Here is a 16058-nt window from a genome sequence, read left to right on the forward strand (position 1 = left end):
GTTTTACCAGTTTTCCAATCTTCTTTTTAACATTTAGGAGTCAGCATTTTTATATTTTTAGCAGTGATAATTCCTAATGTAGGATATCAACTTCTACAGTGTCAAGACACACTGGTAACTTTAGTTGCCTAGATTTCAGCTGTGTTGGTAACAAGTAGTACCAAGAAAAAAGCCTTAATTTCCTGTTGTCAGTCCCACACATTTCTTCTTTCAAATCAAAACTCTTTGGGACATTTTAAGAAAAACACTACAGCAATTTGGTCCTTAGTTCATGGGAAACATAGAAAAAATATGCTTCATTTATTGACAAGCATAATGCCCCTTGCATTCATTGTATGATGCTTTCATTATTATTAATGTTTATATATATGTGTGTATAAATATATAGTAGAATATCTCTCAAAGCCAATATTCTGATGGTCTTCATTTTGTCGTGCAAACACACAAAGACAATAAACTTCTACAAACACATTATTTAAGCAGTATATGTTCAGTTCAAAAAGTGCATTTCATAAATATTTCATCATATACTCTGACATGGTGGAAGGGGATGGGGAGCAGGACATGGCCCTCACTATCCACGAGGAAATGGTTGGTGACCAACTACAGCACTTAGATGTATGCAAGTCGATTGGGCCAGATGGGATCCACCCGAGGGTACTGAGAGAACTGGCAGAAGAGCTGGCCGAGACACTTTCCATCATTTATCAGCAGTCCTGGCTATCAGGGCTGATAGCCAGTTGACTGGCGGCTAGCAAACGTGACGCCCATCTACAAGAAGGGCTGGAGGGTAGACCTGGGGAACTATAGGCCTGTTAGTTTGACCTCAGTGCCAGGGAATCTCATGGAGAAGATTGAGTGTCATCATGTGGCACTTGCAGGGCAACCAGGCAATCAGGCCCAGGCAGCATGGGTTTATGAAAGGCAGGTCCTGCTTGACGAACCTTATCTCCTTCTATGACAAGGTGACACACTTAGCGGATGAGGGAAAGGCTGTGGATGTGGTCTACCTTGATTTCAGTAAGGCTTTTGATACAGTTTCCCACAGCATTCTCCTCAAGAAACTGGCTGCTTGTGGCTTGGACTGGCATACGCTTCATTGGGTTAAAAACTAACTGGATAGCCGGGCCCAAAGAGTTGTGGTGAATGGAGCCAAATCGAGTTGGAGGCCGGTTACTAGTGGAGTCCCCCAGGGCTCAGTGCTGGGGCCAGTCCTCTTTAACATCTTTATTGATGATCTGGATGAGGGGATCGAGTGCACCCTCAGTAAGTTTGCAGATGACACCAAGTTAGGTGAATGTGTCAATCTGCTCGAGGGTAGGAAGGCTCTGCAGGAGGATCTGGATAGGCTGGACCGATGGGCTGAGGCCAACTGTATGAGGTTCAACAAGGCCAAGTGCCAGGTCCTGCATCTGTGGCGCAACAGCCCCAAGCAGAGCTACAGGCTGGGAGATGAGTGGTTGGAAAGCTGCCTGGCAGAGAAGGACCTGGGAGTAGTGGTTGATAGTCGGCTGAATATGAGCCAGCAGTGTGCTCAGGTGACCAAGAAGGCCAACAGCATCCTGGCTTTCATAAGAAACAGTGTGGCCAGCAGGGCTAGAGAAGTGATTGTCCCCCTGTACTTGGCTCTGGTGAGGCCGCACCTCGAGTACTGTGTTCAGTTTGGGGCCCATCGCTACAAGAAGGACATCAAGGTGCTCGAGAGAGTCCAGAGAAGGGCAATGAAGCTGGTGATGGGTCTGGAGAACAAGTCTTACGAGGAGCGGCTGAGGGAGCTGGGATTGTTTAGTCTGGAGAAGAGGAGGCTCAGGGGAGACCTTATCACTCTCTACAGGTACCTTAAAGGAGGCTGTAGCGAGGTGGGGATTGGTCTATTCTCCCACATGCCTGGTGACAGGATGAGGGGGAACGGCCTAAATTTGTGCCAGGGGAGGTTTAGGTTGGATATTAGGAAAAAATTCTTTACTGAAAGGGTTGTTAGGCATTGGAATAGGCTGCCCAGGGAAGTGGTTGAGTCCCCATCCCTGGAGGTTTTTAAAAGACGTTTAGATGTTGAGCTTAGTGATATGGTTTAGTGAAGGACTTGTTAGTGTTAGGTCAGAGGTTGGACTCAGTGATCTTGGAGGTCTCTTCCAACCTAGACAATTCTGTGATTCTGTGATAATTTGAAGACTTCTATTTAGGAGTAGATTTAAAGTGCTATATATAGAACTGCTTTTAGAAAAAGCTCTAGGGGTAGAACAACAAAGGATTTGATGATTAACTTAATCACATTAGGAAAAAATAATAAAATGATAAGAATAATGTTACTGTAGAAACTAGTACATGCTGTCAAAATATAAAGAAACTGTAATGTGTGAAGAAGAAAAATACAAATATATAATTTTAGATATTTTAAATTTGCACGCCGTTTACAATCTCCTTCAAATCTTTAAGAGAAAGAAAAACAAATCCAATAAGCAATTGGGAATTCTTGTTTTTTCATTGGCAAATAAAATATTTACAGACTGAAACAGCAGGATAAGGCTATCACACAGAAATTGGCATACTGAAGGTTCTGAGAAAAAAATATGAAGAATTAGAAGGAAGTGTTGTGGTGGATTTGTTAACATTCTGCACTGTTTATGTTTGGTTGTTAAGGTTTTTCTGACAAACATATCTCAACAGCGTTATCATAGAGAAGAAAAAAAAAAGAAAAAGCATGGGCTTTCTGTAGCTAAAATGTCGATGGAGAAGTAAAATGCTTGGTAAAAACATTGTTCTTGCACTTGGCAGAATTACTGTAGTCATTTTTATCTGAAATGGTCTGGCTTCTGACTGAAAATGCATATCTTCTGAAATCCATTGTTTAAATTTATTCCTAAAAAAATAGGAATGGTATATATTTCTTGGACATTAACAACAGCCAAAACAAAGGTCTCCAAAAGATCACTTTCCCTTTCAATAATTCCTTCTTCCATTGAAAGAAGTTTCACATTAACACATCTGATTTGAAAGGACTAAGAAAATACAGAAAAAAAAAATAGTCTATATCTGAATGTAAGTATTTCTGTATCTTTCAGGTGTAACTGAGTAGCTGAAATAGATGCTACTACTATTTAATAGTATCTAGAAAATATGTGCAATAAGTTTAGCAGGATGTATTACCAGCTGATTTTTTATTGTTTTTTTTTTTAACTAGAAATATTTCTCATACTCAATATGTGAATACAAATAATAGATTAGCTGGTGCTCTGACTGCCAGTATACTGATTTCAGTTAACAGCATATGTCCAAATTATTCTGTTTGTGCTAAAATGGTGCAAATAATGGAGATTTTAATTAGGCTACTATTTCAGGTACTTTTATCAGGCTTTTAAAATGATTTGGGGTTTTGTATAGCTAAGTATTAATCAAGTACATCTCTCTCAATTGAATGTGAAGTTGATTACTCTTTTTTTTCTTCTTCTTAATAAATGGGACTAGATGCGGCATAGAAAGTTGCACTTACCGTGTCATTTTCTGTGATCATTGGCAGTCACCATTGAATTTGTCAGTTAAAATTTGACAAATGTCTTCTATATCACTTGTTTGATATATTCCTATCATACCACTGTAGAATGAAAGTGCATTTATTATTCTTTAAATATTGTGAATTGAATCTGAGTATCTCTGTATTTTTAAACTAAATTTGTTTATTTAACTAAGATTAATTAAATGTTCTCTTCTATAATTTTCCTGTTTTGTAATAAACCTGTAAACAACTGTGCAACTCATACTAACCAGTGTATGCATAGCCATCTCATAGATCTGAGGTGAAAGGGTAGATGTCTTTAGTAGCCTTTTTTTCTTAATATTCTCCATCTGCAGCTTCTGCATAGCACTCTGTGCAGTAGCACTGTCGTCACTGCCACAATGAGGAGAAGGATGGAAGGATGTCTTGGTAGAGTTGACCAGAGCCACTTTCAGTTCTCAAGAAAACTGTGTGACAAACAGAGGGAAAACAAAAGGAGATGGTTTGGTGATAAGAAACTCATGGAAGTAAAATATAATTAAGAAGAGTAGATATGTGATTTTGAATGGGGAAAACAATGACACTGATTTCTTTGGGTCTCTTTTTTTTTTGGAACTGAATACTGATACTGTAGAAGGAAGACTGATCCAGTGACGTCACAAAAACTAAGGAAAGGGGAGGAGAGTGAATGTAAGTGAAAAAAGGTGTCTCCTGTAGATTGTCTGAACCCTTGCTCCCTTGCAAGGACAGTAGTTTTGCACTATGAGGATATTGACAAGTCAGGCTCTGTTGAGGGGATTTTGTAATGATGAATTAAATGTCGTTATTTGAATGTAGATCTTCCCTGTCAAATTACTACAACCTATGGAAATAAAAACTAGAACACATTTTTCCAAGGACTGACCTATTTTCTCTTTTCCTCACTTCTTTGTCTGTATGACAATGATTTGTAGTTATTGATGTGTTATTATTAGGAGGGGTGGGAAGAGGGGATGCTTTTTCTATTTTTAATGCACATTCCCCACTTACAGAATTCTTCACTTAGCAAGCTTAATCTTAACCTTCTAATCTGAACAAATTATTTACTTAATTTGAAGAGGTGCATCACATTTTTCACAGCAATACAATTTGTGCTTTTTAGCAGAGATATTAAGAAACAAAAGGCAGATTTTTCTTCTTTGGCAGAACATTGATGAAATTAAGGTGGACGTCATGGTCATGCAACTGGGAGTAAATCATTTTGTGTGGGTTGATGACTGAACTAGAGAGATGGTAGAGGAATCCAAGTGTACCTGCCATACTATTTACTGGTTTTGTAGCCATGATACTGAATATGTTCATATAAGCATATATTCAACCCAGAGAAACATAAAAATAATATTTTGCTTTTCATGCTAGTAACTATTCAACACTGTATTTTTAAATATTCTGCACTCAGAATAAATTTGAGGAATAACTGTTTACTCACAGAGAATAAACACTATTTATAGATAGAAACATGGAATCATTCAGGTTGGAAGAGACCTCTAAGATCATCTAGTCCAGCCTTTAACTTGGTGCTGACAAGTCCACAACTAAACCATGCCACTAAGTTCTATATCTACACATTTCTTGAAGACCTACAGGGATGGTGACTCAACCACTTCTCTGGGCAGCCTATTCCAATGCAGCACAACACTTTCAGTAAAGAAATATCTTAATATCCAACCTAAACCTCCCCTGGTGCAACTTGATGCCATTTCCCCTTGTCTTATCACTTGGTGCTTGGGAGAAGAGCCCAATCCCCACCTCACTATAGCCTCCATTAAGGTAATTGTAAACTACAATACGGTCTCCCCGAGCCTTCTTTTCTCAAAGCTAAACAACCCCAGCTCCCTCAGCTGCTCTTCACAAGACTTGTTTTCTAGAACCTTCACCAGCTTCGTTGCCCTTCTTTGGACATGCTCCAGCACTTTGATGTCCATCTTGGAGTGAGGGGCCCAAAACTGACCACGGAAGTTGAGGTGTGGCCTCACCAGAGCCAAGTACAGAAGGATAGTCACTTCCCTAGTCCTGGTGGCCACACTATTTCTGATACAAGCCAGGATGCTTCTTGGCCACCCAAGCACACTGCTGACTCATATTCAGCTGGCTATCAAGCAATACATCGAGGTCCCTTTTTACTTTCCAGACACACTTCCCCCAGCCTGCAGCATTGCGCAGGGTTGTTGTGCCCCAAATGCAGGATCCAGCACTTGGACTTGTTGAATGTATTTCTTGAACTTATTACAGTATTTGCAGTATGTATTTCTTTTTTGATTATTATTACTTTTACTTTTGTTCTTGCTGTTGCTGTTGCATCTCTCCTCTCCTCTCCTCTCCTCTCCTCTCCTCTCCTCTCCTCTCCTCTCCTCTCCTCTCCTCTCCTCTCCTCTCCTCTCCTCTCCTCTCCTCTCCTCTCCTCTCCTCTCCTCTCCTCTCCTCTCCTCTCCTCTCCTCTCCTCTCCTCTCCTCGAGTCTCCTCGAGTCTCCTCGAGTCTCCTCTCCTCTCCTCTCCTCTCCTCTCCTCGAGTCTCCTCTCCTCGAGTCTCCTCTCCTCGAGTCTCCTCTCCTCTCCTCTCCTCTCCTCGAGTCTCCTCGAGTCTCCTCGAGTCTCCTCTCCTCGAGTCTCCTCTCCTCGAGTCTCCTCGAGTCTCCTCTCCTCGAGTCTCCTCTTCTCTCCTCGAGTCTCCTCTCCTCGAGTCTCCTCTCCTCTCCTCGAGTCTCCTCTCCTCGAGTCTCCTCTCCTCGAGTCTCCTCTCCTCACCACTTCTCTCCTTTTTTGTTTGCTATATTGCTCAGATGAAACTGGCCAGTCATTATTAAAGAAGAGAAAATGTTAATGAAGGGCTAGATTCATAAGACTAATGGCAAAGAAGTAATTTTCCTTCTCCTTGCAGTAGGGCATCTCTAAGTGTAAATCACCAACACTGGATGAGGAAGTTCTCATTCCCTTTTTCAGGAAATGTTAGTTTATAATGGTAACCCAAGCTAACCCTAGCTACCATCAGGTAAGTATCCCGTGGCCTCATTGTTTGATGCTGCTTTTTCTTGTCTAATAAATAAAGTAAGTAAACACAATAAGACAGTGAACCTCAGCACTGAGTTGGAGCATTATTTTCTTTCACTGCCTTGAGGACTATATTAGTGCTTTATGCAAATTACAACAGTGTCACAAAAGGAAACATTTAAGGTCCAATGCAAAATACTGCACAGTATTTTAGTGATTAGGAAACTTGTCTGTCAGGTTAAAAAACTCCTGATGAAATGTGCTTCCTACTTAATTTGACAACAGGGCCTATAATCCAGATTCTCAAGTTCAATTCTAGAAGTTCCTCAAATGCATAATATTTTGCTCTTTGCTTATTAAAATCTTGAGTTCATTTCATTTTATGTCCTTAGGCGTATTGTTAAACTGAGTAGGTGCATTAGGGAGGTTAGCACCTAAAAACGCATCACCTCAAGACCTGTATATACCCCAGGATCTTGGACAGTAATGATCAGTTTCTCAAGTGGCATAATCTAATGTGATTCCAAAGATACCAGTGAACCTAAACCCATTTGCCCTGGCAGAGAACTAAAGCCTGTATCAATAACAAAGTACAACTATAAATGTCAAGGTTCAGAATATCACAATTCTTTGAACTCTTGTTTACATGAAGAATGGAATGATTGTTCAAACTTCTGTTTTGTTTATTACTAACTTTATCAATTTAAAGCAACATTTTTATAACTTTGTCCTTGTCTTCTTTTCTTTTCCACAGCACCTTCAGGCTTGAAGGAATATATATATGGAGGCACGTCAGTTAATTTCTTGCATATCAGTTTCATCATTGTGACTTCTTGCACGCCAGATCTGAAAAGTAATCAGGAACCTGACCCTCCGTGGAGCATGGGAAAGCCCTTCAAGTCAGAGCACAATGAATCATGAGTGTAATCTGCATTGAGTCAACAGTCTCAGATCAGAGAGCTGCAAGCTGAGTCCTGGCAAAAGCCACAGCCTTAAATTCCACTTAGTGGAAAAGAAGAATAAGGAGGACTAAACATCTTGCCCCATTTCAGAAACTGCTCTCCAAGCCTGACACTTGAGTTCTGTGCTGAGCAACCAGAGTAACAAACGATGAGTTTTTCATGGGTCAAGCCAGCATCCAAAAATATTTCAATATGTAGCCAAAAGGAGAAATGAAGCACTTAGGTGATAGCAGGATATGAATGCATTTACTGCAGCAGAGGAATGTTACTGTCTATGGGGAAAGAAGATCTTTGTCATCCCTTGTACATATTCAAAGCCATACAGGAACAGGGCATCAGTGACGTTAAATTGCTTAAAAGGATGCTGTCTCCTGTCCTCCACCCAACTTTGAAGAAGTTCAGCTGTTAGAGATTGCATCTCAATGCACTTCTATTATTTGCACTGTCACTTCCATTCAGGGTAATGATGTGTGCCACTGTTTGCACAGACAGCCCCAGGAGATTTTTGACCACAACAAGCTATATTTTGCTGGGGCTCCAAAAGGAATATAAAAGTTAGAACTGAAGAAAAACATTTGTGCGCTCTTTCACTATGGGGATCTCTTCACTGAAAGGACTATGGTCCTTTCTTAAGTTTAAATAAATACATACATATACATACATATATATATATGTATATATATGAAAAAGCATCAACATTATAAGGTGTGTTTAAAAAGGGGATATAATCTTTTTTAATACCATCCATTTTTTATCATATTAGCTGCCAAGAAATTTAATCTATTGAAGTATACATCCAAACTGTTCCTGTTGAACACTGACATAGTCCCAGTTACTGTTAAAGAAAAGAAGTCATTTATAATATGTATTTGACATAATTTTTTTCTAGCCATTTGTCTATACTTTATGGAGAAATCTAACAGACAAGCAGCATTCTCAGTTTATTTTTCTAAATAAATGTCTTGTTTGTATTATTTGCAGTCACTCATTTTGGCTGATTTTCATTATCTCCAAAAATGATTTAAAGACAGAACCAAAACACAGAAATCATTCGTTCATGTTAAGCTGTAATGATTTGCTGACCAAAAGCTTTAATATAAATATTGTAATTTGTAAACTGATGAAGTATATTTATACCGGCAAATATGTATGGTAAACAAGAGGAGGTATTTTAACTCTTAATTTCAGAACATAGTTTATTTTAATATCCACACGAAGAAATCTAATTATATAATGGGATAGATTTTTTATTATCAGTAAGTTTTAGCAATGAAAGGATTGTAGTCTAATAATAGTAGTTTCCCAAATTACACAAAAATCTTTTATCAACTGTCTCATTTTATTCAAAAACTATTTTTGCTGTTGATTTTTGTTTTGTTTTGTTTTGTTGTTCTTTTTTGTTTGTTTGTTTGTATGCTTTAGTATACTGAAAAGGCCGTGAAGATGGTACCATTTGATCACAAAAAAATTGAAAAGTTATGGGATAAGAGGTTGTTCCTTAGAACAATCTACAGTTTACAGTTAAGAACAGTTATTTTTATTCGTCTACTGCAGTGATTTGTTATGAAGTTATTGAAAATTTCAATGCTAGCACTCTTTTGAATAAAAATATTTTCCTTTTTTCTTAGTCCATTAGCCTGTGTGTAATTTTAAGAGAAAAGTAAAACACGTGATTCCCCATTCACTTAAAGCATTCATCTTAAATCCAGTCATGTGTATCTGATTTATAAAGCTGAAGAGTTTTGTTGTTGTTGTTGTTGTTGATGTTGTTGTTGTTGTTTTTTTCTTTAATGCTGTTGCTCTTTGGAACCTATTAAGTGCTCACTAAGAGAAAAATGTTCTTTCAAAAACAACAACAACAAATGGAAAATCTGAGCCATTTCTCACCTGTGGGTTAACCTTGTAATAGGCAGATGTTTTAAAAATGTATTGCTCTGCTCTAGTGTACTAACAAGTGTATGCGTGTGTTTGTGTGTGTGCACGCATGCGCATCCCTACCTGCTGATGAATGCCAGCTCTGCTGAAGTAAGTGCCCTAAGTCCTGTTATTGCAGGAGATGCTCATGTTGTATATTTTGGAAAAAGACTTGAGTGCTGTCTTTGCTTGTGACTCTGAAGCCATAAATAAATTTACAGTTTTTTTGTGAAATAATCAAATGAATTAATTAAGAGAATATTAGTCTCCCTTATTTGGCAAAACTCGGGATCATCTCACGGTTTGACTCTCTTTTCAAGGAAAGCTAGAGGTCAATTTCCACTGGTGCAGTTGATAAATGAAACCTTTTTATCTGCTAAAGAATGATGACTGTGTTTTGTTTTGTTTTGTTTTGTTTTCCCACATATTTTATCTTATGGTTTGCTTAAAGATTTTTAAATATGACTTTATTTCTTTGTCGTTAGAGTCGTATATTTGGACACACAGCTTGCATGGGTTTGTTTATGTACACTCTTTGGATAGCCTGTGTTTTAAAACTGGGGATCTTACTCCTTCAGACTAATATTCAGAGTAGTTTAATGAAGAGACATTATCAAAATAGTAAGAAAATTTCAGAATGATAATTTGAGCACTTTCATTATCGTCTAATAATATTTGGAAAATCTCTATTTTTTATTTATTTATTTTATTTTATTTTATTTTATTTTATTTTATTTTATTATTTTATTTTATTTTATTTTATTTTATTATTTTATTTTATTTTATTTTATTTTATTTTATTTTATTTTATTTTATTTTATTTTATTTTATTTATTTTTTGTGAACAGAATGCATTCATTTATATTTGAAAATAGCCCAATAAAAGTCTCATGAAATAATTCATTACTACTTGCTAATACTTTTCTGCCATGCTAAGTTCTAGATCAGCTCCTGTGTGAAAATGTTATTGTACAAAAATCACCTGAAACAATGTAAAATTTTCTTCAGAAAAATGCAACAGATGTGAAAAATAGTGACCTCGTTCCAGGAGAGGTTTTACACTATGTGTGCAATGCAAGAATAATAAACGTATGAGATGTAGGCTGAAGCAGATATAGTTGGGAGAGGACACTGCAAATCATGGTTTTCATAAATCACATGCTGTAGTTTACAACTCCATGTTAACTGGGGGTTTCCTGCTGGACAGCAAATTTCAGTGCATGTACACATGCACATGTGAATGCACATATTGTGTCTTATTTTGCCAGCACTGGGGCTGAGGTAAACCTAGGTTCCTTCACCTTTGTGAATTAAATTGTTAAGTCTTGAGGTAAGTATTCAGTATTGTGATATACATTGAGCTGATATCTGCATATTATGATATATATATATATGTTCCCCTGAGATAACAGTTCAACACAGGAAAATAAAATGCTACTGGGATTTCAGATTTTTTTTTTTTCAGAATTTTTTCAGTTTTTGCAAATAATTAGAACTGAAATATTTTTTCATATATTTTAGAACCAGAGGAGACAATTATCTAATTCTCTATGCTGATGCCATGAAAGCCAACAAAGAATTTATTTTTCCCATTATCTTAGGCTAAACATTTCAACAAAAGCAGCAGAAATTTTTCAATTAAGGTAATGTTATAATGACAGATTTTAAGTACCAGGGTCTGGTTTTTTTTTTGTTTGTTTGTTTGTTTTGTTTTGTTTTGTTTTGAGCGTTATGTGTATAAGTACCTGCAGAACTGCTTGTACAATAGTGTGACGTTTCTTTATTTGGCATCTGAAAAGCTATCTGAAGAACCAATGTGCTTAAAATGATGAAGCTTACAAAACAAAAAGCTGACACAATTCTGGGTGTGTCCACAAGACTCAGTTACCGAACTTTTTTAAACACAAAGACCATCGTCAATTTCCTTTGCTTCATGAGAGAAACAGATGTTAAAGTAGCTATTTTGTAAAGCTGAAGCAAAAGACTTCATAAATCTGCTGATGATCAGGATGTTTTTAAAGTGCCCTCTCATTTAAGCAGTTGCCCCAAGTGTCACATGGCAAGAATATTCCCAAGGGACAGATTTGTTACTACTAAGGGATACATTCTCAGTCCACACTGAAGCTGTCCAATGACTTTGCAAATAAACCTGTCCACAGGATAGCCTAGCTGTGCCAGTTTTGGTGTCTGGGGATGGAAGGGTATGATCCTACCCTGGTGCTCCTACTGAAGGTAGGTGTCTGTTTCCACATATGGGTTACTCAGGCACCTGGCAGACCCAGAAGCCAGCCAGAGACAGCTGCACAGGAACCATACCAGCAGTGAGGAGGAGACAGGGGACAGAAGTCCTCTGGATGCCTGAAGAACAGGAGGCAGGAGACCCTTAGGCAAAATTTCAAAGATATCAGGAAAGACACTGTGAGTGTAAACCTTATGATTGAAATTATGGAGTGACTGGGAGAGAAAGCTCAGTTTATGTTGTCTGGTTTTAAGTACCATTGCTCTTTTGTGGGCTTAAGAGTGACTTATTTAACAGTTGTCCTTAGCAGATGTTTGACAACATTGGTGCAGCAGACCAGGATCTCTTCAGAGACTGTTTCTGTTTTATAGAGTAACTGAGGGGGAATATTTTCACATATAACTGCAAAAATGCTGCAAGGAGAAAGTTCATCCTAAAGATACACCAAGGAGACCTCAGGAATGAAGGAGGCTGTAAAGAAAAGTTCACATTTAAACTGAGATCAAAAGTGAATCTAAGTAAAGAGAGGAAAAAACGCAGTAGGTGAAGCAGAGCATGTGGTTTGAGAGGGCACACCTACTGGGGAGAAACTATAGAAACATGTTGGAAGGAGAAGATTGAGTCTTACAAAGAAAATTAGACTGAAGAGAGTAACAAATACAGCACACTAAAGAAAATATGAGTTTTCTTAGAAAGCTGCAGAGACTAACATTGATTTTTTATGGATTGGATAGTTAAGGATCCCATGAAAGAAGCAGCAAAAGCTAGGTGGATGTGGTGCAAAATATTTTAGCTGAAGTTCTCTCTAGATTCAATATCCTTGCAGGACTGCAGAAGCCAGTAGATCCCTCAGTAGTTGTGATCAACTTCAGAAAAGAGAGTTACATAAAAACAAGGACTCCTTCTAAGGAAGAATCTGGAAGAAATCGTTAAGAGTTATGGCAGATGGCACAGATGCTAATTAAGATACTTCATTGAAGGCAGAGAACAAATATTTCCTGCTTAGTAAGAAAGGCTTGAGAAAGGGCAAGAAGGAGCCTGCAAGGCTAGGCAGCATGATATCAGAGACTGCTAAAAGCAAGAAGGCATCCTTCAGAAACTTGAAGATTTATGAAGAAAATAGAAAGGACTGTAAATTTGTTAATACTAAATATTAAAATAAAATCCAATGCAAGGCATATCAAAATAATTGCAAGATACATAAGAGATTTAACCAAAAGATACACAAGAGAGTTAACCAAAATAGTTGCAAGAAACGTGAAAGTTAAGAAATGCTTTTTCTAAATTATAAACAGCAGGAAGTCTGGCAGAGAGTCTGTCATGCCAAAAGATATTCAAGGAAAAGAGAAACACTGAGAAGAGTTATAGCAGCAAAATTGTTTTAATCTTTTACTTCTGGTTTCCCTGTAGGAGGATTTGGGGAGATTGTCACACAGGAATTTTTCTCCATGATGGAACTCATCTGAAATCATTCTGAGGTGGTAGAAAACAAAATGATGAAAATATCAAAACCAGATGGAATCCACCCAGGATTTTTAAAGGTACTCAGGGGTGAAATAGTTAAAATGGTAGCTGTGGTGTGTGAAATTCATGTTTAAAACCTTTGATGGTTTTTGAGATGTGGGATTGTAAACAACATTGCCAATTTTAAAGTGAATCTATGGGAGGTTAAGAGAAGAAAATAGACCAGTAAGTCTGTAATGGGCAAATCAGTAGAAACAATAAAAATGGATCTTTAAAAATGAATCAGAAGGTAGTTAACAGTATCAGACCCACCAAACACTCTTGAGAAAAGAATGTTTAAGGCTGTCTTAGCAGTGGCTAAGAGGAAAGTTCTTGCAATCTTAAAATACCAGTTAAAATATCAGAGGAAAGGGTGGTTTTCATGGTCAGTTTTCAAAGTAGAAAGAAGCCACCAATGAAGTCTCATGGAGCATGTACTGGGATCCATGCTTCTCAAAATGTATGTGAGCATGTCAATATGCTGGAAATGTAATAAATAGTTATTTCGTAAATTTGCTGATCGTACTAAGTTATTAAAGGTGGTAAATATGAGTAATTAGACTGTTTATTAAAATGGCAAATGAAATTAAGTGAAGGTAAACATAAAAAGTGACATATTTCATTTAACATAATATTTCACTTATCTTGATATTATGCAGTTAAATATTTCTGTGAAAATGTTAGCCCTGTGCTTAGCAGGTCAAAAAACACAAGTACACAGTTAAGAATTATTAGGCAAGCAACAGAGTAAAGAGAGCATCACTGTATCAATCTATAGATGTATGGTAGGCCATGATATTTAACCTTTTAAATAATGTTTGCAGTTTTGATCCCTGTCTGGAGATAAAAAAAATAAAAATAAACTAAAAATGTAATCAAACTGAAAGAGCTTCCAAGAATGGGTGAAAATGATAGTCAGTGGGCAGGAGGTGATTCTGTCCAAGAAGTGGCAGCAGACAATGATTCTTCACGTCACCAGAGAAGAATGAAAGGGAAGTACAACAGAGATCAATAAAATCATGAGTGGTATAAAGTGTCTAGTTCTAGGGGGTACCAAAAAAGCTCACAACAGCAAGATAACAGAAAAAGAAGTGGTTATTTAAGCAACGTGGGGTGAAACTGGGGAACTGTTGCTTAGCATATTGCATATGCTAAAAGTCTATGAGACTCAGGAGAGGCTAAGAGGAGCAGAAGGAAAATAGGCATCAAGAGCTGCTATTTAAAATGATAGTATTTCTGGTTCAGCCATGAGCTATGAACCATTGGTGGCAGGAAGGCTGTCTGAAGAAGCATTTCTATATGCATGCCTTTGATCACTGTCAGCTGGTTTGTAGCACAGTTATACTGCTTACTTAAACTGAAAAACTTTGAAGTCACTGAAACACTTATCAACAGTCAGAAAATTCTCTACTTGTAAAGTTTATTGTGTACTTTACAGAAGCACTGTTATTACTCCAAACAAATTGACAAAACTCTCCAAGAATGATCATATGGGAAGGACCACAAAAATGTCTAAGAAAAGTAAGGGATTTTGTTCTGAAAATCATGATGTAATGAAAAATTCACCTATGTGTTAGTGCATTAACCATGTCTAGGTACTGATTAAATAGGCATGTGTAGTAGAAGAAGAATGCCAAGAAGAGTGAAAGGCAGAGAGACGCATACTTAGGAAATAAAAATGTTCCTTTGTTGCCATAACTTATGATCTCTTGATTAGTGCTGATTATATATATCTTAAAAGTAAATGTGTTCTCTATATATTTCCTTAATTTTTATACCTGGAATAAACATACTCTACTGATAAATGCAGTTGTGTTGTACGTTGTGAACGGAAATCATTTGAATAATTGGAATGGGGAACTTACAATTTAATCCTGAAACTCACTTTGATTGGACAAAATCCCTTTAAGTTTTCTGCATTTGAATATTGAGAGTGTTTTTTATATGTTTACACTAAAGTAGCATCAGCTGCGCATATGACAAATCTGTTACTTATAGTGTAAGCTTTATCTAGGCGTCTTATTTTTCTTGAGTTATTCCCAGTTAAAATTATTTTTTCAATGCACTGGTTCAGCCAGAACCTCCTGTGCTTCAGTTTGTGCACATTGCCTCTTGTCCTGTCTCTGGACACAACTGAAAACAGACTGGCTCCAACCTCTTGACACCCTCCCCTCAGATATTTATACATGTCATTGAGGTCTCCCCTTAGTAGTCTCTTTTCCAGGCTAAATAGACCCAGTTCTTTCAGCCTGTCCTTGTGTGACAGGTGCTCCCATCCAGTCATCTTTGTAGCTCTCCAGTAGTTCTACATCCCTCTTATACTGTGGAGCCCAAAACTGGACACAGTATTCTAGGTGTGACCTCACCAGGGCTGAGCAGAGAGTCAGGATCATCTCCCTTGACCTGCTGGCAACACTCTTCTGAACGCACCCCAGGATACCGTTGGCCTTCTTGGCCACAAGGTCACATTGCCTGCTCATTGTCAGCCTGCTGTTCACCAGCACTCCCAGGTCTCTCTATCATTATTTGATTCCATTTAAAGAGATTTTGCAGTAATGATTAATAGGTTATGCAACAATAAACACATATACTTTTTTCAAAGAAATATTTTTTAACTTTTGTAGATGACAAAGTCAGTAAATCACTTCTATTTATTCTAATTTAATAAGTATAATATTGAATAATTGTGTGTGTCACTGTTACAGCTGTGGTGCTACTGCTGAAATAAAATACATTTGGTTTTAAAACTGTTTAATCTATCTATCCTTAGAACAAATGTTTTTTTGTTTGTGTATTTTTGTTGTTCCCAATTTCTCTGCAAGACTATCTGCTTTCATATGGAGGATGCTGGTTTGTTCGTCCCTCTATTTTCAAAGTACAATTGTCGTCGCTGACATTATAAAACTAACTGTTGGGAAT

General features: G+C 37.5%; 1 protein-coding gene across 7 annotated transcripts in view; it reads left to right on the plus strand.

Annotated features, from left to right (window-relative positions):
• Window positions 1-14944, plus strand: part of PRR16 (proline rich 16) — a 179624-nt gene extending 164680 nt beyond the window's left edge. For 3 of the 7 annotated variants that reach the window (XR_014576812.1, XR_014576815.1, XR_014576820.1), the window contains one exon: window positions 7276-14944. The gene's annotated coding sequence lies outside the window, so the exon portion shown is untranslated. Of the gene's footprint in view, window positions 1-4127; window positions 4184-6411; window positions 6523-7275 lie in introns of all 7 variants that reach the window. The other 4 variants (XR_014576814.1, XR_014576817.1, XR_014576816.1 and 1 more) reach the window with 3 other exon arrangements.
• Window positions 14945-16058: the final 1114 nt, after the last annotated feature.

This window comes from Anser anser (assembly GCF_964211835.1).
Source record: "Anser anser genome assembly, chromosome: Z".
NCBI lineage: Eukaryota > Metazoa > Chordata > Aves > Anseriformes > Anatidae > Anser > Anser anser.